At 29.1% G+C, this 23,187-nt stretch overlaps 1 protein-coding gene across 2 annotated transcripts in view; it reads right to left on the bottom strand.

Moving 5' to 3' along the window:
• LOC107452271 (Eag-like K[+] channel) overlaps positions 1-23,187 on the bottom strand; it is a 249,174-nt gene that overhangs the window by 111,529 nt on the left and 114,458 nt on the right. The window contains exon 3 of one of the 2 annotated variants that reach the window (XM_071183358.1): positions 9,522-9,644. The exons of the other annotated variant lie outside the window; for it this stretch is intronic. The gene's annotated coding sequence lies outside the window, so the exon portion shown is untranslated. The remainder of the gene's footprint in view (positions 1-9,521; positions 9,645-23,187) is intronic. 2 annotated transcript variants of the gene reach the window in all.

Raw genomic sequence — 23,187 nt, forward strand, 5'->3', positions numbered from 1 at the left:
GGCATATTTAAAGATATAAATGATTTTTCACTGAAGTTCTGCCTTGAGAGGGCAACAAAACTATATCCTTAAAGCTACTAAATTCAATAAAAATACATGTCTGGTATAAATAGTAAAAACACTTTAAATTACTACTTTATATATAAATTTTTACACTCTCATTTATATTTCAAATAAACCAAAAACTATTACACTTTTCTTACTTTTTGATAAAATTGTGTATAGTTCAGGAAAATATACTGCATCCGAAGTGAGACCTAATTTTGATAGCCATGAACATTAACTCTTGAATTTAATAAGAAAAAAATGTTTTTTCAGAATTTTTTTCATACAATCATGATATATTTTTTATTTCTTAAACAATATTTGCATATGTTTTTTAGCGAAATCTATACCAATTATAGAACTATACCCACTTTACCCCACTGTGGGGTAAAGTGAGTACATCAAAACATGTTCTTTTGAATGTATTAGTATAAGAAAACAATCAAACAAAATGAATAAGTTATGACTCATATTTAATCTATATGAATCCAATTCATCAAGATTTTCAACAAAATAGATTTAATGGTTTTGTTTTAGAGCCTTCTTTAAGAAAAGCTTTATTTTATACTCCCCTTACCACACCTGACGCTATGTATTATTTTGTTGAAATCATTAGAAATATCTAAGTTTGAGTCGAATAAACAAATGTGTGTAATTAAAGCAAACTCGAATATTGGAATTTTCGAATCTATGTTTATTCGATTTAAAATACTTTATATTTATGTTCGAATTGGTCATTCATGAAATTTGCTCCGAGAAAATTCCTGTTTCAATTTGCGGAATTCAATGCGTGCTAGAGAGCTTTGCCTTTTGTTAGTTTCTATCACTCATCTCCTTGTTAGCAAGGGAAAACTTTTTTTAATAGAAAATCGATTATTCCTTCAAGAGCTAAATTATAAAATTCCAAAAAAGCACAGAATAATAACTAAAATTTTAATTTTTTTATACTTATCCGATTGATTTATGATTCTGTTGGGATAAAGTGTTAGTTTAAATCATTTGGCTGTGTTATAATTTTGTCGATTACAGGTGGTATGGAATTTCCCTGATAAGTTGTTAGGAAATATTATTTGTCAACGACATTTTCATTCTTTATCATGTCCTATCTTCTTGTACATGGATTACATTTTAATTTCAAAAGTTCACAGATTTGGATCCGCATCTACGTTTACATTAAATTTTGTAGTTGCAAGTGACATTATTTTTTTTAAGAACATAACTCGCATACAGACATTCACATTCGTCATGCAGTTAGTTTAGAACATGCGTCCATGAATGTAATGGACGGAAAAATGTTTTTGCGTCTGTTAAGAATGTGCGATTTTTAAAACTGATAAACTAGGCTGTACGTGAATGAAAACAATTTACACTTGATACCCTCCTGAATCTGAATATGACCCTTGTTATCTCCCCCCCCTCCTTGAAAAAGACCCTACTTCAATATTTATCGCTTTTCAATTAATCTTTGGTAATGAATTTTATTGATGGAAAGAAAAATGATTATTTTTACCGTTGAGATGCCAGGGAAGTTGTTGTTGTTTCTAACCCTTAAGTGGAATAACCCAAATAGACCAATTCCCTAAGTCCACAAACTTCCAGAAAGTCTAAAAATGGAAGATGTTTTGGAAAAACCTAGTTCAACTTGAAATAAAAACATTTTAGAACAAGTTTGGACGATGATGCCTACCAGTTTGCGCAAAAACTAAAAGTCCTCGGTCCCTGTACATACCAAAGACACATCAAGTGATCTTTGGCAAAGCGTGATATATAGGCTTCTATATACTATTTGCTTCCAGTCAGTATTCATAGATTCTCAAAATCAGGCTCAACAATATTCTGAACATAACTTAGGCATTTTTAATAGCAATAAGCTCTGATCTGAATACAGAGCAATAGTCTGAGTTTTGGAATTTGAGATTTAATTTGGAATTAGGAGTCTTGATGGAATTACCAATATCAGAAAGGCTTAAGTTATGCTGAGTGAAATGTAGCTACAGAAGTTAATTTCAATACATCTATAGAAGTGAATGGTTAAAAAATCCTTAATAGTAATTGTTTCTAGTGATTGTTTTGTAATTTTTATACAGAATCCAGTTTATAGCCCATTTATCCTCTCCAGTAACTTCTATTTCAAAAATTAAAGTTTAATTATTAATCCTCTGGAAGCTAGAGTTGGAAAAAGTTTTAAAACATTAACAATTTTAACAAGAAAAGAAATTTTAAGGACTTTTTCTCCATTAAATTCTAAAATAAAAGATCGAATTTTCGAGTTTTTTTTTCCGTAATTTTTTTCAAACTTTTATTCTAGATATTTAAGCATCCAGACTTCTTTTACTCTCTCAAACACCCTCAAATAATAGAAAATTGAATAATATAGAATTAAATAATACCAAATAAAATAATGTAAAATAAAATAATATAGAATTAAAAAATATTAAATTAAAAGCAGGTGAAGAGTAGATTTATAGAAGCTCTCACAAGAAAGTTCGGAAGAATCACTGTTCGAAGGCTTCCCAGTTCTTCCTTCTCCCCTGCTCTTAGTCAAAATTTTGGCTAAAAGCATAGTTTGCCTAAATATTTAGAGGATGTTTGGAGGAGGAAAAGAGAGCTAAAAGCTGCGATATATAGAAAGTAACTTAAATTCGAAAGAGAAACAGAAAAAATTATAATTCTTAATCAATTGTTTACATTTTAAGGGAGGAAATCCCTCAAAATCTCCCTTCTTAGTAAAATGTTTCCTTTTTTAAAACTTTTCAGCTCATTAAAACTTTTCAGCTCATATTCGGATTTATGAGATTATTATTTTCATATTATTATGATAACATAAAAATTAGTTGAAATGGTTAAAGTCTATAGTGAGGGAGAGGCTCTAAGAAATGTACTCAGAGATTTAACCTTAAAATTTAAGGGAATAATTAAAACCAAATGGCTATTTCTATGATGATTCGCAAAATCAATCTGATTTTATTATAAATGCACAAAAATAACTTATTTAAAAAAAATTGAGGTGAAAGAACTAAGTTTTACGACCAAGTCCCCAAACTTTTGGTGATAATATTTGAACAGAAATACTTAATTGTGTTTTTGAAACGTTCAATAGAAATTTGTATTACTTTTAAGGCTAGCGTAAAATACAGTACTGACAAAAATTGAATGATTTAACTAATTATGGGAGGTTTTTTGAATAAAGAGGTTAATATTGTATCAAATGAATTTCTACCAACTGTTATTTATTGAAGACTATAAAATAAAACATAGGATAAGATTTGATTTTGAAAATGATTTTTATTTATAGGCAAGAAACATGGGTGATTACAATACGATCAGGGAGATGGAGTTAACAGTGGCGAAATTTCCTTTTTTTAAAATCAAAAATAAATAGTTTTTAAACTCATGTTCCCCATAATCGTTCAATAAACATAATCGAACATTACATTTCTTCACAGAATTATTTTATTTGCAGTAAAAGGAGAGCTAAATTTCTTTCTCTGCATCAGAATAAAGAAAAAAAAAATTCAGTTGAGAGAAGTTTTATATGCCAACTTACCAACTAACAAATAATACCAACTAACTGCAGTGAACTAACAAATTAGTAATTTGTTAGTTAGTTCAAAATTCAGGGACAAAAAAATATATATATGCTTTATTTTCATCTTTAATAAAACAATTTTAAACAATACGTACCAAAAACTCACAAAATAAAAAACTTAAAAATACAAACTAAACTTTTAAGATACCGCTTAATACAATAAAGAGAAATAGTTTAATCACTCCCCCACCCCAATAATGTCTAAGAGTGAAGAAGCAACCACTCATAAAAACAGGTGAAAGTCTTAATTTAAATGCCCGCAAGAATTTTATCGAACGAAATCAGCAGTTTGTAGAAAATCGAAAGGAACTTATTGATCGGCCCAAGAAATAAAAGGGAGAAGATAATAGGGTCATAACTTTTTTTTGTTGTCTCGCTTGAAAAATTCGTATACTTTGAAACGTATGCGAATGATGTTGTTTTTTCTAACGGATCGAAATAAAAATAAATGAAAGAAATATAAGAAAAAAATATGAAAAAAATTTAATATTAAAAAAACAAACAAGAGCATTCATATTAACTTCATAAAAAATCGAAACATTAAAATTATTCAAAGAGAGTTAAGGAAATGAACGTTGTGTATAATTAAAAGCAAATTAATACGTTTTTAAGCTGAAATGAAAAAAAGAGGAGAAGGAATTGATTACAAATTCTTAAACAGTGATGCTCTACTGCCACATTTTATAGAATTAAATTAAGTGAAATTGTCTTAGAAATGATTAAGGATTTCATTAACAATACAATAGATGCTTTTTTGTGGCTTATGGAGGTCATGGAAGTTAAGGCTCCATAATTTAATTACCGTAAAGTGGTGAGCATTGCTCATAGATCGCCTTTACTTACCATTTACGCTGGTACTCATTGATTTAAAGCTGGGTGGGCTTCAAACTGGCACTGTGGATTGAGCCTCAATTCACAGTTTAGTGCCTTAGCAGCAAGTTCACCATGACTCAGAAATTATTTTAGTGATTTTTTTGTGCGAGTGGACAATTGTTAATATTTTCATCTTTGTATTAGGTATCGGCTCCTTGTGATTAAATTTGATTAAAAAGTGCTGGTTAGTTTTTTTGCGTAAAATGTATTTTTTTTTTGCTCTTTAGTAAAATCAAAAGTTAAATATAAGAACACTATAATATTAAAAAATTTAATTAAAATATTTTCTTCAAATTTGAAGATTTTTATATGCATTTTTTTCCAAACAATCAAGTATCGAAAAACAATTAAGAAAATGTGTCTTGAAGTTTTTGTCCGTTCTCCTGAGGAAATATATCGTTTGTTGGAATTTCATTAGTTCTTGAGGTGATCAAAATTAAGTTCACAAATAGTATGCTTCGAACAAGACAATGGGATCCGGCTTTCTTAAAATTCTACCGTTGCATCGAGTCTTTAAAACATCTGATCAAAACATATATATATATATATATATATATATATATATATAATGCATTGAAATTTCTTCGAAAGGATGACAATTTATCAAAATTATTCGAAGATTTACAGTTTTCCTTATCATAATTAATGTATGTTTTAGTTTATTTTAAGTATTCTTTTACTGTTACTTATCTTGGCGACCATTGAAGAAAGCTAATTACATAACAGTAGCACTGTAAGCTACTAGATTGCGTAGAAAACAATTACTTTTATTTGTTTTGTNCAGCACGAATTTGGTTTTCCAAGTAGGACCACAAATGCTCTATTGGATTAAGGTCAGGTGAATTTGGGGGCCAATACATGACTTGAAAGTCACTGGAATGTTCCTCGAACCAATCTATGACGATTCGACCCTTATGACATGGTGCATTATCTTGTTGGTAAACACCATCCCCGCAGGAAAAACTGTTGCCATGAATGGGACAAATATGTTCAAGTAGCTTACAAACGTCAGGGATTGTTCTATGAGGATTATGGGTCCTAATGTGCCCCATGAAAACATTGTTCCTGGGCGAGAAATCATGAAAACCGGGCGAGCCCATTGTTATAGATGGAGGGTGGTCATAACGTAATGGCTCTTCGGTGTACATATATATGGATAGATAGATAGATATCTTTAAAAAACTATATGAAATAAAACAAAAAAGTAACGTATAAATCAATTAGCGAGAGGAGAAACCATTTACTAATTGACATCTTTCAAAAATTATTTAAATATATTTTAGTAACTAGTTTGTCAGATTACAGAATATGAAATTAAAGCTTAAATAGAGGATAGGGAGAAGCATTTTATGACGCATTCTTATTGAAGTTCAGAATCGCATTTGATTTGTGTTTCCTTGGATTGGGGCGAAACTGGATTTGCGCAAGGTTATTATGTGTTACAATGGATAATTCAAAGTTAAAGTTTGTAATCAATAAAAGGTCGGTTAATCCAGTTTCGGGCATTATAAAACAAATTTTTAGATAAGTAATTAAAAAATGTCCTTGTTTTATAAGCTTTTTTTTATAGAAGAATATTTAAAAGCTAATGTTTCTTATCGAGCTGATTTTATAAAAGGCTGGATTTTTGTAAGGAGTAAATTTGAAATAATTGCTTCCAGTTAAATTTAAACACGTGTCTCATCAAAAAAGAATAAACTTGTGTATACTTTGTGTTTCAGTTGAAAGAAGTCTTTAATGAACTCTATAGAAAGAAAGTAACAATTCTTATAAAATTTTGTTCTTAAGAAAAGATCTTTGGGAATTGTCGAAACACCTGGCTTAACAATGTGTCCATACCGATCGATTGACTTGCGCAGAAGAAAAGTCTTTTCACCATTTCTTTCATCTTTAAAAGTCAAGGCTTATCGGTGTCCATTTCAACAAAAGCTACTTTTGAACGGAATTAAGAGCACTTTTCTTCTTCAAATATAGACTTAGCAAACTCTTTTTCATGCAAAAACAAGAAAAACTATTTACTTTGATCTTTTTGATAGCAAAAGAGAATTTTCTTTTAAAGAATGAGATTATAACATTAAATATAAAATCTATGGCATTGAAACTATTTGTATTAGTAAAATGACATCACATCATTTGCGTTTTATGATCGTTTATAATAAAAAAGGAATATTTGACTTATAATAGGATGAAACAGAAGCCAGAACAGAAGAAAATCAAATGTTTGAGTTGGTATACCAGGGTTATGTTCAATTACAAAATATTGTAATTATTGAACTCAGATAGGTATTGCTTAACGAATCAGTTATCGATAAAGTGGGTATTTTAAAAATCAAATCTTGGAAAAATACCTACTTCAAGATAACGGAAATGGGGTTCAAATCCATGTAATTTGCAAAGAATGTTTTAGAGACAAAAATATGATAGATTCAGAACATGATCAGCATTCTATTCTATCTATTCTTATCACTGAACAAAAAATCTGATATGCCGTAATTTTTACAGTAATAATTACTATAAAATCACTGAATCACTCCTATTAAATAAATATTAATGTAAAAAGTGCGGTATAATGTTTTATGGTAAAAAAGGATTTAGTTTCGGAACTTTATGACATCATTTGATCCCGAATTTTTTAGGCATGATATCGAAGCGGCTAGTGCCTTATACTACATTTTGATCCGGAATTTTTTACAATATGCTACCTGTTTCAAAAAAAAGTGCTCAGGCTAATAGCTATCTAGCATTAGTATAAAAGTGCTCATTAAAGCATTAAAAATAGTAAGTGCACATTCTTTTAGCTTTCTCTTCCCTTCATATGTATCAATACACTAAGCAATTCCGAATCAATTTATTTTTATACCGTAAAGCCCGTATTTACCGGAACATGCTACGGAACAAAAAGTTTGATTTACCGTAACTTTTCCAGTAGTAATTGCAGTAAAGTCATTGAATCATTATTAGTAAATAAATATTGCTATCCAAATTACAGTACAGTAATTTACAATAAAAATGGAATTTACTTCATATCGTAATTTAATCAGGATTTTTTTAGAGTGTGATGACTGCTCTGAAGTGGTAAGTACACATTCTTTAAGCTATTTCTTTCCCTTATATGTATCAATACGTTGCAAAAAATTCTGAAAAAAATTCTGGTAAAACATTCAGGCACTCATTGTGACGCTACTTCATACCGTAAAATATATTTTTATAGAAATATGTTATGGAATAAAAAAATTCTGATATGCCGTAATTTTTACAGTAATAAATCACTGAATCACTCCAATTAAATAAATAAGGCTATGTAAATTATGGTATGAATGGATTATACGGTATAAATAGATTTTATGCTGAAACAGATTTTATGGCGAAATAGATTTTACGGAATATGCACCCGGTAATTTATACCGTAATTTGATCCGGAATTTCCTACAGTGTAGGAAGCTTATTTCAATGAACTCGACTACTTCGTAATCATTTTCGTTTCTTGACGATAAGCATATTGTTACAGTAATATTAAAAATTATTCAATTTAGCAACTAAACATTTTTTATTTTATGAAAACAGACTTTTGTCCACAGATCTAGTTTCTGATTGTAGTACAAGAAAATTTAATCCCAATAGTTTTGCAATTGCAATTTCCTTCGCAAACCAGTTATTTAATATCCTATTTAATTTTCATTTACTACAATAACTCATTAATTATTATTTGCCGAAGAGATTATTTAGTAATAATACAAAAAATTCATTTTTGATATTGCTTTAAAAGCTTATATAGTTATATCATATTCATTATTTTAATTGTACCCGTTGACTAAGCATATAGCATTCTTCATAAACTAAATATATTGAATTGTAAGTATAACTTATTTGCTGTTTAATAATTTAAAAAATGTAACTAAATATATTTATTACAAAACTTTGTGTAATAAAGCAATATGCGGTTGCTTTAAAATATAATAATTCAGCATCATTTTTTAGTTTTTTATTTTTCATTTTGAGTAATAATCAATATATATATATNTGCTAGCAGAAGGGGTTCTTGAAGCATTCCGTGGATCTAAATGAAATTTTTTCCAAGCTTTAATTTTCTCTCTTTCTTTAACAGTTTTTAGGAAAACCTAAATTACAAATATATAGATAGATAGATAGATAGATAGATATAATATTAATAATAATAAATTTATAAATAAATAATAGGTTTAATAATAGGTTTTGAAAATAATAGATTAAAGCTTAAATATATTTTATTAGAATAAAAATAGGCAAATCTGAAATAGGATTTTATATAAATGGAATAAAAATGTTATCAAGTCTGCTAAATACAGAAAAAGTGTTCTAAAGATGTTTTAATGACAGCGTAGCGTTGAAACAAAGAGAAAAGACAATTTTCAATATTGCTTGCAAATAATTCAACGTAGAAGAGTGAAAAATATCATAAAATGATTCGAAAAACATCAGCAATCTGTAACAAACTTCGCCATGTCAATTAGTGAAGTCATTCAAAAGATAAAAGGAAAAATTTAATCTGTAATGATGATTTTTAACAATAGAATTCCATATTTTCGATATGTACTCGAACTAAATGACGCCGCAAAATGGTGATTGTTTACAAACCACCTCCATGAAGATTTGCAAGCTGCAGAACATACACGAAACACGGTTATTACCGAATGTACACAAAGACTTTCGCTTTTAGATATAGAAAGAAAAGAAGAATAAATGAAATCCAAATGAGTAACAAAAATGTTTCAAATAAAAATTTTGCATTTAAAGTTAAAATTGCCTCCCCTCTATTTTTCTCTCATAAATTCTCGTTAAAAAAGTCGAAAATAACTTTTAATTTTGAATCAGCACTACGTAAACTTTTTTAATTGCTTTTATTCCTTGTTCTCTGTGCTATTAGGATGAGAACGACTTCTCCTTTGGTAAAGTGATGTTCCTCAAATCATTTTTTAAGGTAACCATCTTAAAAAACGTAATCTTCAAAAAATGCGCTACTTTTTGCTTTACTCACCAATAGACAGTAATCTTGTTTAAAAATATTCTCTTCAATATATTTAGCTTCGCAAAACTATATCTGATGTTGACAACTCAGATAATGGCATGGTTTTTGCTTTTCTTTTCACACCTTTGTTACCTACAATAAAAATTTACAAGTTTAAGAAAATAACAGAAATTTTTTTTTTTGGAAAACGCGTAAATGGTTTATATATATGTGCGAATGAATCCATGGCTCTTGACCCACCCGTGATGAATAAAATTAATTAATATATTTGTCAAAAATATTTCGTTAATATGTAGTTATGCCAGAAATATATTAGTATAAAATTTGTAAACATGCAAATGATGCATAAAGGAACCTGAGTGAAATTATAATTTTTTTATTATTGTTCCGATATGAAATCACCTAGATGTACGAAAAAAAAAAACAGAGTTTGATTTTCGACTCGTTGATTAATTGTTGTTTATAAATAGTATTGTTAATAGTTTTATGGTATTAAAATGAAAATGTTTTGTGAAAGAAAGCGAAAATCTTATATGCAATGAATAACATTTTCTTTTTGTTTTTTGTTGCATGATATTTTTTTGAAACAGATCCTAGATTTTTTCTCATAGATAATTTCAAATCTGCAATTGGTTTCGTACTCCAATCTAGTTATTTTTAAAATAAAATTTTTAGTCTATTTTTTTTATCAAAATGTACAAGTTTAAAAACGTTATATACAACAAGGGATCGTATAAATTTTGCAACAAATTTCTAGGGGAGGTAGGGCACATACTAAGGATTAAAATTGCATAAAAACCCTTGCCCGGAAATGCTGCCACAAGCCGCAAGATGCGCTTCCCGAATGTGAATTGCTTCTACGTGGGCTTTTGAACAGGTCATAATAGGGAAGCGCCACTAGTCGCGTATGACTACAGTCTCGGGAATGGAATTCTCTATAATTTTTAATCCTGATGATATGTTCTAACTCTCCTAGAAGTTTGTCGCATTATTTCTGTCACCCTCAGTTACATATGACGTTTTTAAATTTCCACATTTCTACAAAAAATGGACTAAAAATGCCGTTTAAAGAACTATAGCTTTAGGAGCAAAACTAATTTCAGATTTGAAATTCCCACACCTGAATTAGGCAATATCAAGTATTTACATAAATGCAATAACAAAATTTTCCTCAGTGTAATACCTTACTTTTAACGCAAACGTGAGAATGGATATTTGTTCTAAAGATGTTTTCATACTTTTTCTAAAAGCTTAAAGCCATCTGAAGCAATCAATCATCCGATAAATGGAGATGTAGTTCATTCCCAGAATATGATAATGTTAGCAAGACCTATGAAAATTAACATTAACACGACCAACAGAATGAATCTTTCCATTTAATTCTGTCCCAATAAATCCTTTCAGTTAACTGTATCTTATAAATAACTGAATAAACTGAATAAAGTTATTGAATTTAAACTTAACTTGAATAAACATTTTTAACAGTAATATTTCGATGAATTTATACATTGAAATAGTAAACTAACAGTTCTGAATGGGTTGGATTAAACTATACAGAATGGATCTTACCTTACAACGCAATGTTTAAGGACTTGTTATTTCTAGTCAGCTTAATTTTTTTTCCATCTTTAGAAACTCTTACTACTCTTTAATAACACTAGAAATAAACTCTTTTCTAGCTTTAGAAACTTAATGTTAAATATTGTTACTAAGAAAATATTTCAAAAAATAAGGATTTTATGATGAAATTTAATTTTTTTTAACTGATTCAATGCATTATTTACTTATAAATACAAAAATGCATTTTTTAGGGTATTTCAATGTTGAATGTGTTTCGAATTTCTAATGTTATGTCTTCTTCTAACAAGCTCTCAGAAATGAAATTCAATTTTTAAAAAAATATTTTAAAGAAATCATGTCAGTAACTCTTTCTCTGGTCATGAAATTGTGGAGTCTTAACTTCTACGATCTGGCTCACTACGAGCTGTTTCACGAATGCTTTACTTAACACTTCCAGTAACTTGGGAAAATATTACACTATCTCTATTTTCATTTTGAAATCCCATTTGAGAGTGTATATAAGTTATAATATATTTAAGCTTGAATGAAATTTTTTTGATGCGTCAGATTACTAACACTTCATTTAGAAATAGCAAATCAATGCAGACTTACTTTATGGAATAGAACAATAGAAAATTTTAAATTTTAACTGTAATTTTTATATGTTAAAAATAACAATATTTCATGAGAAATAATAGAAACAACAAACAATTAATTTTTTTATTTAAATAATAAGGAGACAAATGGAAATAGTTGCAGTAGTCAATTTTTTACATTAGAAAATTATTTTGCATGTCTACAACATCGATGTCAAAGATTTTAGTTATAGATAAATCATTCAGGTTTTTAAAGATTAAAGGAATAAAATTTTGGTCATATTATTTCGAAACATTCTGAATTTATGCATAGTAAAACAAAACTAGTTATGAAAAATATTTTCAATTGACACACATTGTTTACCTAATAAAAGGAGAAAAAAATACTTATTATTTTTTAAGAAAATTGGATTCATATTAAGGAATAAAACTGTTTTTCTACTATTTTTTTTTTGCTGGTGTGCTTAACAATCGTGAAGAATAGCTTCGTGTTTCCCAGATTGAATATTTTTTTATATGAAAAAGTTAATCCTAATGTAGTTCTATTTTTTTACGCTATTCAATTTCTTCTTCTTCTTCTTCTTAAGTGATAAATACGGTTGAATCAGTACTTTTTATCACTCAATGCGCTCGAAATATTTATCTTATTTATTTTCAAAGTGTTGAATGGAGCGTAAAAAAGATTTCGTTGAGAAATTCTTAAATAAATAAGCCAATAATCGAATGAGAAAGTGATGGGAAGATAATTTCTTTTTGAATTGCGTCTTGAGAGTTAACCTTAGTTTGGACAACATTTGTAAGCATAGTATTTATGTTGAAAAGATCATTATGCACCTATGAAGATGGTGTAAAATATTTTTTAGATCGGAAGATATTTATGAAATCTTGTAAAATTCTAAATGCTTGGATTTTTCTGGGAGCGGTTAATAAATTGAACACATGGTCAATAAATAAAAATGATTTTAATAATTAAACAATCGTAATATTTTTTTATTTCATTTCTCCTAATTAAAAATTAGAAAAAATAATCAAGGCACCAGACTTGCTTATTTTTATTATTATTTTCTCATTTTTTATTATTACAAAAATAAAAAGATATTATTATATCAGTTTCGTAATTATTATATTTCATTACATATAATTTTTATGTATTATAAATACTCAATAGTAAATTTTGTAAATATTCCTTTTTTTAAATGTATTACAGTACGATGCAGCTGCTCTTCTTTAATATTTTAAAATGGAATATTAGTCAAAGATAATTTGAATATCTATGCTTTGGTTTAAACTAAACATTATTTATTTATTTATTTATTTATTTTTTTGCTTTCCGAAAATGCGAAATGTGTCGCAGCGAGGAAGCAAGTGCAAATACTAGTAAGCTTGTTTGAAATTAAGCGGATTAAGGTAGAGAGTGTATTTCTTATTTTTTCAGTGGCGCCATCTATGGCCAAGAATACGACAGCCACACACACGTCACAGCCCGTTTTATAGAGAAGACCCATTCATACATACTCCATTAATTCATTCACAGACAGTAATTTTGACATTAACTGGCGAATGATCAATCTCCAATTCAATTCCCGGAGCTATTGATTCATTATGGGAACTTGAAGGACTTTGTGATCCCGACAGATTTAGCGTGCACCAGTAACCATTTAATAAACGGGGGTTCTTAGGCTAGTGGAATTCGAACTCACGTTTTCTCGAACGCGAGCCCAACATTTTATCAACCAGGGACAAACATGATGAACTGTCATTATTTGGGCAAGTCGAAATTCAGAGCTTGGAAAATAATTCCTTGACAAATTTATTTTTTACATATCTAAGTAATAATTAATTTCTGTTTTACAAAATAAGAAAAAAAAAAGGTTTTTGTTTTGTTTATTTGTACATGCGTAATTAGGTTGTAGTTTTTCCCACCACAAATTCTGAATTTAAAATGTATGTTAAAATTTTAAAGTATTTTTCGTAATCCGTAGAAGGTGTTTGCGCAACTTATCTTCAACAAAACATTTCCACAGGGAACCGCTTGGAAAATAATCCCTACTTTCGTTTTTATGTCTAAATATCTAGCAACTTATATTACACAAAAAATAGTTTTCATTTAGTAAAAGAGAATAAATGATGATTTTACTTTTAGCAGTTTATAAAAATGTAGCGATTGAAACAATGTCCTTTGAATCTCTAGTGAATTGAAGTAAAATAATAATAATAAAAAATAAACAACTATTGCTAAAAGGGACATAAAATATAAGATGTAACGAAGAAATATTCCCCTTATTTTAAAATATTATCCTTAAAAAATCAGTGGATAATGATTGAAGTTTCTATGATCAAAAAGGTTTTCCGAAATGCATTTAACACAAATGACAAAAGAATGAAAACCGAGAATACTTATTATTCTTAGAATTACTTCCATTGTTTTTGATTTTTTCATCCGGATGTAAAGGAATTTAAAAAAAATTATAACTAAGAATACTTTTAATCCGTACTAATTAGGAAGAAAAGTGGAATTTAAATAGCGCTTGTAATAAGATTTTTAATGAGATGTGCAGTTCTAAATTGGTTAGAAAGAGTTGTTACGAACGTTTGGTGATAAAACTAGAATTTTGTACGGAAATAGATTAAATACTTCTTTGTAAATGAATACTAAACAATTTGTTAATTTAAATAAATAGATTCTATTTTGAATTATTTTTCAGTAAATTTGTATTGTTCGGAAATAAGCATTTTAAATTGTTATTTAAAATAGGTATTATAAAATTTTTTTTTTGATAATTAGTTCACCTTAAAATCTCTGAATATATATGCTGGTATACATTGGATATATTTTATTGCTAAAAAAACTAACATGACCATAACTATTAATCCAAATAAGGGTACCAACGGTGGAAAAGGACTAGTTCAGATTCACTTCGTTTCCATTCCAAGCAAAGCAGACTGGTGAAAGCTAAGTCTGTTGGGGTCACAGAGTCCTCAAGTTCCCACAACTAATCAATATCTCTGTGGGTATTGGATTGGAAATTGATCGCGCTCTGATTCTATTCAAAATTACGATCTGCGGATGGATTGTGTGTGAATGCTTCCTCCCTGTAAAATGGGATGTGACGCATGTATGTTGTCTTCGAATCCTAAACAGGGATGTTCCCCCGACCATCGCCAAAAGCCCATTGTGAAGCTCTAGTAAAAATACCATACCACTACTTGAGCAAAGCAAAAAATGAGCTCAATGTTGTCGTCACGACTAATGTTATTGTTGCAGAAATCACCAGGTGTTTTAGAAATTGATATCTATGCAAAATTACGATAATTTTTTTTCATAAATTAATTGTTTACGCCTTCAGTAGTAAACTGAGAGCATAAAATATTACCAGTGTTACACTTTCTGAAAAATTGGTTCATCGTTTAATCATAACAACAACTATCCTGAACCATCATTCAGAGCAAATTTACTGCAACTTTAATAAAATATTAAATTAAATATATTTTTTCAAAATGAACCATAGAATCACTTAATAAAGTTTAGGAAGTTCGATATTATGTTCTATTGAGCAACAAAATATTTTACTACATCTTAGCACGAAAATGGGGGTAACTATTTTATCTAAAAATGGTGTCATGGAGCATTGATGATAGTTCTTGGTCTAATAAACACCACAAATGTTCTCTTACACTTCTGTTGGTGTAAAGAAGTTGCTTTAATTTTTGGTGTTTAACAAAATCAAACATGTGACCACAAAATATGATAAGATATAATTCACTTGGAAGCCGGCAGTGTTATTTTAAAGATACAATTTATATTTTTTGAAAAGAAATGAACTATTAATTTAGAGGCCATACACTCAATGATTATTGAAGCAAATTTAGTTGCTTATAAACGTTACGCACACTGCAGAAAGAAAATTAAAAAATTTTTCGATTTAGGCTCAATAGAAAAGTTGCGAATATAAATTAAATATTATGAAAATATTTAATATAATAGACAGATTTATGTTAATCTTCCTATGAGAAACAAAATATTTCTTTTTACACAATTACAAGCATACAAGCCTTTTGCAACAGTTAACTTGTGGTGAATAGTGAACAATCTAACAATCTAATCAATGTTTAGTATCGAACGTACTAGTTAGTTTTCGAATATTCTAAATTAATCCTTCTCGTGCTCGATTATAAATGATCTTGGTGTAAACATTCTAAAATATTGGTGCTTAGAACTGAATACGCGTTTTGAATTGTATATAAATGCTCGATTCAGTGTTAACTTGAAATTCAGCAATCATTCACACAATTTACACATTCTAAAAGCAAAAACATTCATCTGTGTCTAAACATCAAATTATAGTAAAGAAGTAAAGAGACAAACAAGTGCAAAGTGGTTTAAGCAATCTGGACAAAGGAACAAGTTTGAACAAGAGAATAAAAGGAGGGAGATAAGAAAAAGGTGTGAGGAGGTTAGCGAAAGTCCCAGGGAGCAGAAGATGAAGTTAGAACAGATATCCAAATCTTGGAAAATGGAGAGATGCTAAGAAGGTCATTAGTTAAATTATTTTTACCAAAATATGGAATAATTTCCAGAAATCAAGTTCGGTAGATGAAGAACAGATTTGAATGACTTTTTAGCAGAAGAAAGCTCAAATCTGTGGTTACAGTTCCAACTGACTCGGTTAATTTCCTGATTTCGGTAATTTCTTTCTTGTTCTTCAAGTCAAAGTTGAAGAGCACGTTTAGTTTGTCAATATACGCGAAACCATATTGACCCATCTATTAATATCATCAATAGGGTCTTTAAGGTTGGGGAAATTTAGCTCGTTTACGTGAGAGAGAACGACTTTAAACTCAAATTTATTCAAAATCGTAGCAATTTGGGATCTAATTTTCGCATATCAAGAGAAAACAATCAAATTTTCATTGTTCGAAAGAGAGAATTTGGTGGAGGATAATTTTCAATAGATAGAATAAATAGTATTAGAAGGAAAATCGCAGCCTAGGACGATGGCTTTAATGTAAAGGAGCTTTACTTTGAGGAAATAACTATTTGAATAAATTTTAAATGCATAGCCAACAAGTTACATAAGACAGCTATCTTTTGGTAAAAGATTATGATGAGAGAGTGAAACCACAAATGGTTTCCCATTAAAAAAAAGAGAAATTCATCCTAATTACGATAAATAAAAACGCCCAAGAAAGATACGAATAATTTTTCCTGTTCAAACGTGAATTGTGTGCCAGGATCTATAGAATTCATAATATTGAGAATATGATCATTGTCAGCATTGTCCATAATTGTAAAACAATCGTCAAATTACCGTCTATAAAAAGAGAAATTTAATAAAAATGAAAAAATAGTTTCACTTGAAAATAGCGCATATACAGAATCGGTTTAAAGATTACCCACATCTAAGTTATCAATAATTTGGAAGGACTAATTATTAAAAGTAAAGGTGGACTGCTCTAAACAAATGTAAGATTTCCTGGTTCATCAATTTCAACTTAGCGAAACTGGAAGTCTTGTAATCTCTTTTTAAGGCAATTGTTGTTGTTGACGTATGCCATTAAGGCAGAGTGGGTGCGATTGTTCTTGTATTTTCCAGTGTCGCCATCTATGGACAAGAATTCGACTTCTGCCACACCCATACGTCTCAACCGTTATAGAGTGGACCCATTCATGCATCAATTTATTCATCCACAGATTGTGATTTTGACCTGAATCAGAGAACGATCAATCTCCAACTCAGTACGGAACATGGAGGACTTTGAGACTCGACAGATTTAACGTGCATCAGTCACCATTTACTACACCGGGTTTTAAGGCAATTAAGGATAGCGATAGTTATCTTCTCAATAAAGGACTCCTTTACCATGAAGTTATCGCTGTAGACGGCGGTTTTCCTTCGAATACAATTGACTACATCTATGGAAAATTTGTGTCACAATTCACTTATATCTAATTCGAACTTTAGCAAATTGACGGTTTTATATTATTTTCCGATTATCAGTTGCCAAATTGCTAAGATTTTGAATAAATTTGAGTTTGAAGTCATATTTCTCTGTAAATAAACTAAATATCAACTGTCTTAAACACTCTGTTGCGGATATTATTATCTGGGATATTTATCAAATTTCGTGTCAGTGATGTTTTACGTACATTTGACAAACTAAACGTACCCTTTAACTTTGATTTGAAGAACATGAAAGAAATATCAAAAATCAGGACACTAACCGATCGTTCATTATCCTATATAGGTGGTATTATATCCTGTATAGATGGTGTTTGTTTCTGCAGTTTGCAAATTTACATGGGTTTGGTTAATAACAGCTACCACTTTCCCGTGAAGCGTAGTTTGCACCCAATATTGAAAAATGAAAATGCATTGTAAAAACAAATTGACACAGATGAAACTTTCTTTGAATGATAACGTTGATCGATACAGTGTTTTTCTTTATAAAATGAAGTTCAATTTTTATTTTAGACTTAATACTTTTCTTTTGCTTTATACGTTAAATTTTTCGTATCCAATATTTAATAGAGTAATGTAATTGCGCTGAGCTACAAAATGGGTGATAATAAAACATGATAGAAGCTAATAATAAAACTAGATAGTAATAATAATAAAACTAGATAGTAATAATAATAAAACTAGATAGTAAATGTAATTACAAAAACTAATCACAACAATAAATTATTTATTTTTTCAATAAATTATCTAAATGTGGTTTTGTTGTTATTAAAACTGTTTAGTAAAATAGTTTATTAGTAAATTGTTATATAATTATTTTGTGAAAATCAACTGTTATTTTTTTTAAAAACTAAAATCAACTAAACTAATAATAAATTAATATTTGAAATCAAATGAAAAACCACGAAATTCTTAACTTTTTTTTTACCCTTTTCTTTACCAAAAATATTTGAATAAGAAGGAAAACATACATAAATTTCCATCATCTGTTTGATTAGGTAATGTAATGAGCTTTTATGTAAACTCTACTATACTAATGAACTTCACTCACGGATTTGAGCAACCCAGGTAAATGCACTGAATTCTTTTCATGCAAAAAATCAATGAATTGTCTATAAGTTATATCAAGTTATTTTCTTTTTAGGCGTGGTGTATTATTTAATTATAAAATAATTTTTCTGAGGAGTATAAGTTAAATTTTCGATCAATCTATCAAAATATTGATCAAAAGTGCTCTTTAAAAGTTTAAGTTTAGCTTTTTTTTAATTGTTTAACTTATATTCTTCAGAAACGTATCAAACACAACGTAGCAATTATTTTAGACAATTTGCAAATTGTTCTTATATAATACGTATTTGAGCATTCGCAATACGTGTTAGACAATTTGTAAATTGTATTAATTTAATAATACGCATAATACGCTACAATAAGTATTTAGGAAAATACGTATGAGGTATATCAAGTCTTCAGAGTTTTGTTGATAAGTATTAAAAGTTTTATAGATTAAAAATGATTGAAAGTGATTGAAAGTTTAAATTTAAAGAAAGTGTACAAATTAAAAAAAAAACTTACACAAACTAAAGAAAATATTCATAAAAATTGAAAAAAAAAAAACAATGTGCAAAACTTTAAAATTTAAATTTAAATCAAGCCTTCATTTGTTATCTCTACTGAAACATTTTTTTGTAATAAATTTTAAACTTCATTACTTTTTTAAAATATGAAATAACTTGAAGCTATTTTTCAACTTGTACAAGTGAAATAAATAAGATTTTCCTAATAATTTTGAAATGATAAATTTTTAAATTATTCCTTATTTCCTATTTCAATCAATTACATAAATGAAAGGATATCAGCAATGATTATTTAACACTAGCATTGTAACGTTTCTAGCACAGAGGCAACGATGATGTCCTGACAGGTTTAAAAGTCTTAACATTAACTTTTTCCTAATACTTATTTGTAGAATTTACAAATCGGTCTTAAAGAATACATCTTTTGATAACTTCAGAAAACTCTAAATTCAATATATTGATGTGTTATATTGACATTTGTCTTGTATCTAATCATTATTTTAAGAAATCCAAAAAATTTGTTCTTCGGATTACAGAATGGGAGTAATATGGTAACAATACGTATCTAAACAATTATTTGACTGATCTTTATAGATGAAATGAATGTAACGATTATTGTAGCAATTAGTTTTATTGTAACAATTATAACTAAAAACTCGTCAGTTAAAGTCCGCTTAGTTAAAGAGCTTTTTAAGGGCTCTAATTAAATTTAAAGTGGTAGCTAAGTCTTCTCAGGGCTGCAAAAAATGATAACGTTAAGCTTCCACTTGAGCATTACAAAAACATTCCTCAGATTTCATTCTTCATAACATTTCTCATTTTTAATGAACTACTTTTTCGATTACTATTAAATAAAACAACAGAAATTAAAAAATATTTACTAAAAATTTATTTTTACTTGGAATTATCATTCTATAAACGAATTTTATAAATGTGCTAAATTTTTTTAAAAATTCGCTTAAAGCATTTTCGAGATATGATGCGCAAAAGATAAAATTAACATCAAAGGGTCTAAACTTTGGACAGCTCTCCTGAACAAATTTTTGGGACCATGTTTTCCAGATTGCGGCTACCAACTATATTTGGGGGACAGAAATCCGAATATCACGAAAAAACACGTGTTTATTCAGAGAAAGTACGTTTAAGTGTTCAATCGCGTGACTTAACGACATATCGTCTGCACTAATGAGTTAGCATTTTGAGGTTAACACATCGGATGAGATTAAAATGGAATTTTATAGCTTGAAGATCCGATCATTAGACCAAAAGTCATTTGGGGTGATTCATTGTTTTCTTTCGAGCACAGTACATTTGATTATCTAACCAAATTATTATTAGTTAATCAAAAATAGTTCTAATCTAATTTATTTAGAAAATATTTACATGATTAAGAACAGAATTATTCCAGTTATCCACATTAGTTCCATATTCGTTGTAGCCCTCTTTCCATGTATTTATATTTAACTTTGTATATGTAAAAGCGTTTAACTCACAATAAAAAACTCTGAACCAAATTTACTGTAAAAAGTTCCGGCACTCAGGTAGACGGTACTTTTTACCGAAAAATCCATTTTTACCGGAACAGGTTACGGTACAAAAAATTAGATATACCGTAATTTTTACAGCAACAAATCATTGAAGCACGATAATTAAATAAATATATTGTAAAAATAACGGTATAATCTTTTATGGTAAAAAGAGATTTTGTGGTAAAATGGATTTTATGGTATAATAAATTTTACGGTAAAATGTATTTTACTGATAAGGCACTTAAAGTGACGGTATTTTACATAGTGATTTGATCCAGAACTTTTTACAGTGCCTCTCAATTAGCAATTCGTTTATATAACCTTATGCAAATTTAATGAAACTTAAAACTATGCTCTCTTTTAAGACAAAGCTCCTAATTTTAGTAAATTACCATCCTCACAAATAAGAAGTTTATCATCGAAATACTTTTTTTTAAATATTTTGTAGCAACATAATATCTACTACCTCAACATTTCAATCATAAAACAATGCATCGCTTAATACCCTACTTCAAAATCTTTAATTAAGGAGTAGCTGTAAATTATTCGCTATGCTTCAAATAGAGCTCAATTAATTTCCATTTTAGTTGATTTATGTTGTAGGTCTCATCAAAAGGCTTATGAAGTCTGAGCACCCACTTCAAATATTCGTTTAATAAATTCTTTCCCAAGACAATTATTTTGGTGAGAAAGTCATAAAATTTTCAAGTTTCGCTATTTCATATCCTCCGAAAAGCTTTTATTTGGCGCAGAACATAAATAGTAATTGCTTCTTAAACTTCTTTTTAAGAGGTTAGAAACTTCTGCGTCATCTTAATCATATATTATATGGAATTAAATTTTACTTTAAATTTGCCTCTTAAATCATAAGTATACATTTTTTAGTTTGAAAGTTTAAGTATAAATTTAAAAATGTTAAATTTAATAGTAATTTAATAAAATTTCCTGAATTACGTTCCGTCTCACTAAAAAGTACCGGAATGCAGTGACTTGTGGTGCCACTATATCAGCTGGAAATAGCCTTACTAATGCGCTGGTTAGACTTGAAATAGGCTAACTAATAATGATTGAAGATATAAAAATTCACTTTCTCTCAATAAACCTACACTGTAAAAAATTCCAAATGAAATTACGATAAAAAGTACCAACACACAGAGTGACGGTACTTTTTACCGTAAAACCCATCTTTGGCGGAAAGTGTTATAATACAAAAAATCTGATATACCGGAATTTTTACAATAATAATTACTATAAAATCACTGAATCACTCTAATTAAATGAATATTACGTAAAAATTAACATTTTATGGTAAAAATGGATTTTATTGCAAAATGGTTTTATGGATGAGGTGCCTAAAGTGCCGCTTTTTTATATCGTAATTTGATCTGGAATTTTTCAGTGTACACGTGTAATAGTTTATTTTTATTTTTAATAAACTTAATTTTGTAAAGCAACCTCTCGAAAAATGCTGTTTTGTAATAGGGCATTTTATATTTTTGCTGTGTAATAGGGCAAGAAAAAGTTTAAAACTTAAATTTATCCTAACAAAAAATGCCACAATGGTACTTAAAAAAAAATCCCGAAGCTAATAATTTATCATTAAACTTGAATTACACATAATTTAAAATTATTTTACATACATTTTACGAATGCACATTATTTTCGAATTTTGTCACTGAATATACACTGAAGAGCCAAAAAAAACTGGCATACCTGCCTAATATCGTGTAGGGTACTCGCGAGTACGCAGAAGCGCCGCAACACGACGTGGCATGGATTCGATCAATGTGTGAAGTAGTGCTGGAGATAATTGATACCATGATTTTTTTGATGCATATTTGGGATGCCTTCCAACGTGATGTTCAGAAGATATCCCCACCCCCTCTTACTCCCACTGGTTTATGGATAGCCCTGCAGGATTCATGGTATCAATTATCTCCAGCACTACTTCACACATTGATCGAATCCATGCCACGTCGTGTTGCGGCGCTTCTGCGTACTCGCGGGTACCCTACACGATATTACGCAGGTATACCAGTTTTTTTGGCTCTTCCGTGTTTAAAAAGATCTGTTTAAAACCTTATAATTCCGATGTTTCTGTTTAGTTGTTGATTGTTTTTAGATTGGTAGACATGTACTTTAGTTACTTCTCATTAGAGCTGTCGAATGAGCTATTGGAGACGGTATGGGAAAAATCCCTGAGGATAATCCAAAGACACGCCATCACAATTTTAATTCTCTGCAATTGGGTGGGCTCCCTCCACTTTGGTAGTCTGAAGACCTGCATTCGAAATCTAGCACTTTACAGTAGAATAGCTTAACGAGGATTAATACCACTCACCCTGACCCAAGTGGTCACCCAAGCGCTCAATGACAGCAGCCAGTGATGCTTGACACCGGTTGTTCTACAGAGAACCGTGTCTTTACGACCAGTCCACTGCGGGACTGATTGTTTT

The sequence above is a fragment of the Parasteatoda tepidariorum genome, chromosome 7 (genome assembly GCF_043381705.1).
Source record: "Parasteatoda tepidariorum isolate YZ-2023 chromosome 7, CAS_Ptep_4.0, whole genome shotgun sequence".
NCBI classification, from domain to species: domain Eukaryota; kingdom Metazoa; phylum Arthropoda; class Arachnida; order Araneae; family Theridiidae; genus Parasteatoda; species Parasteatoda tepidariorum.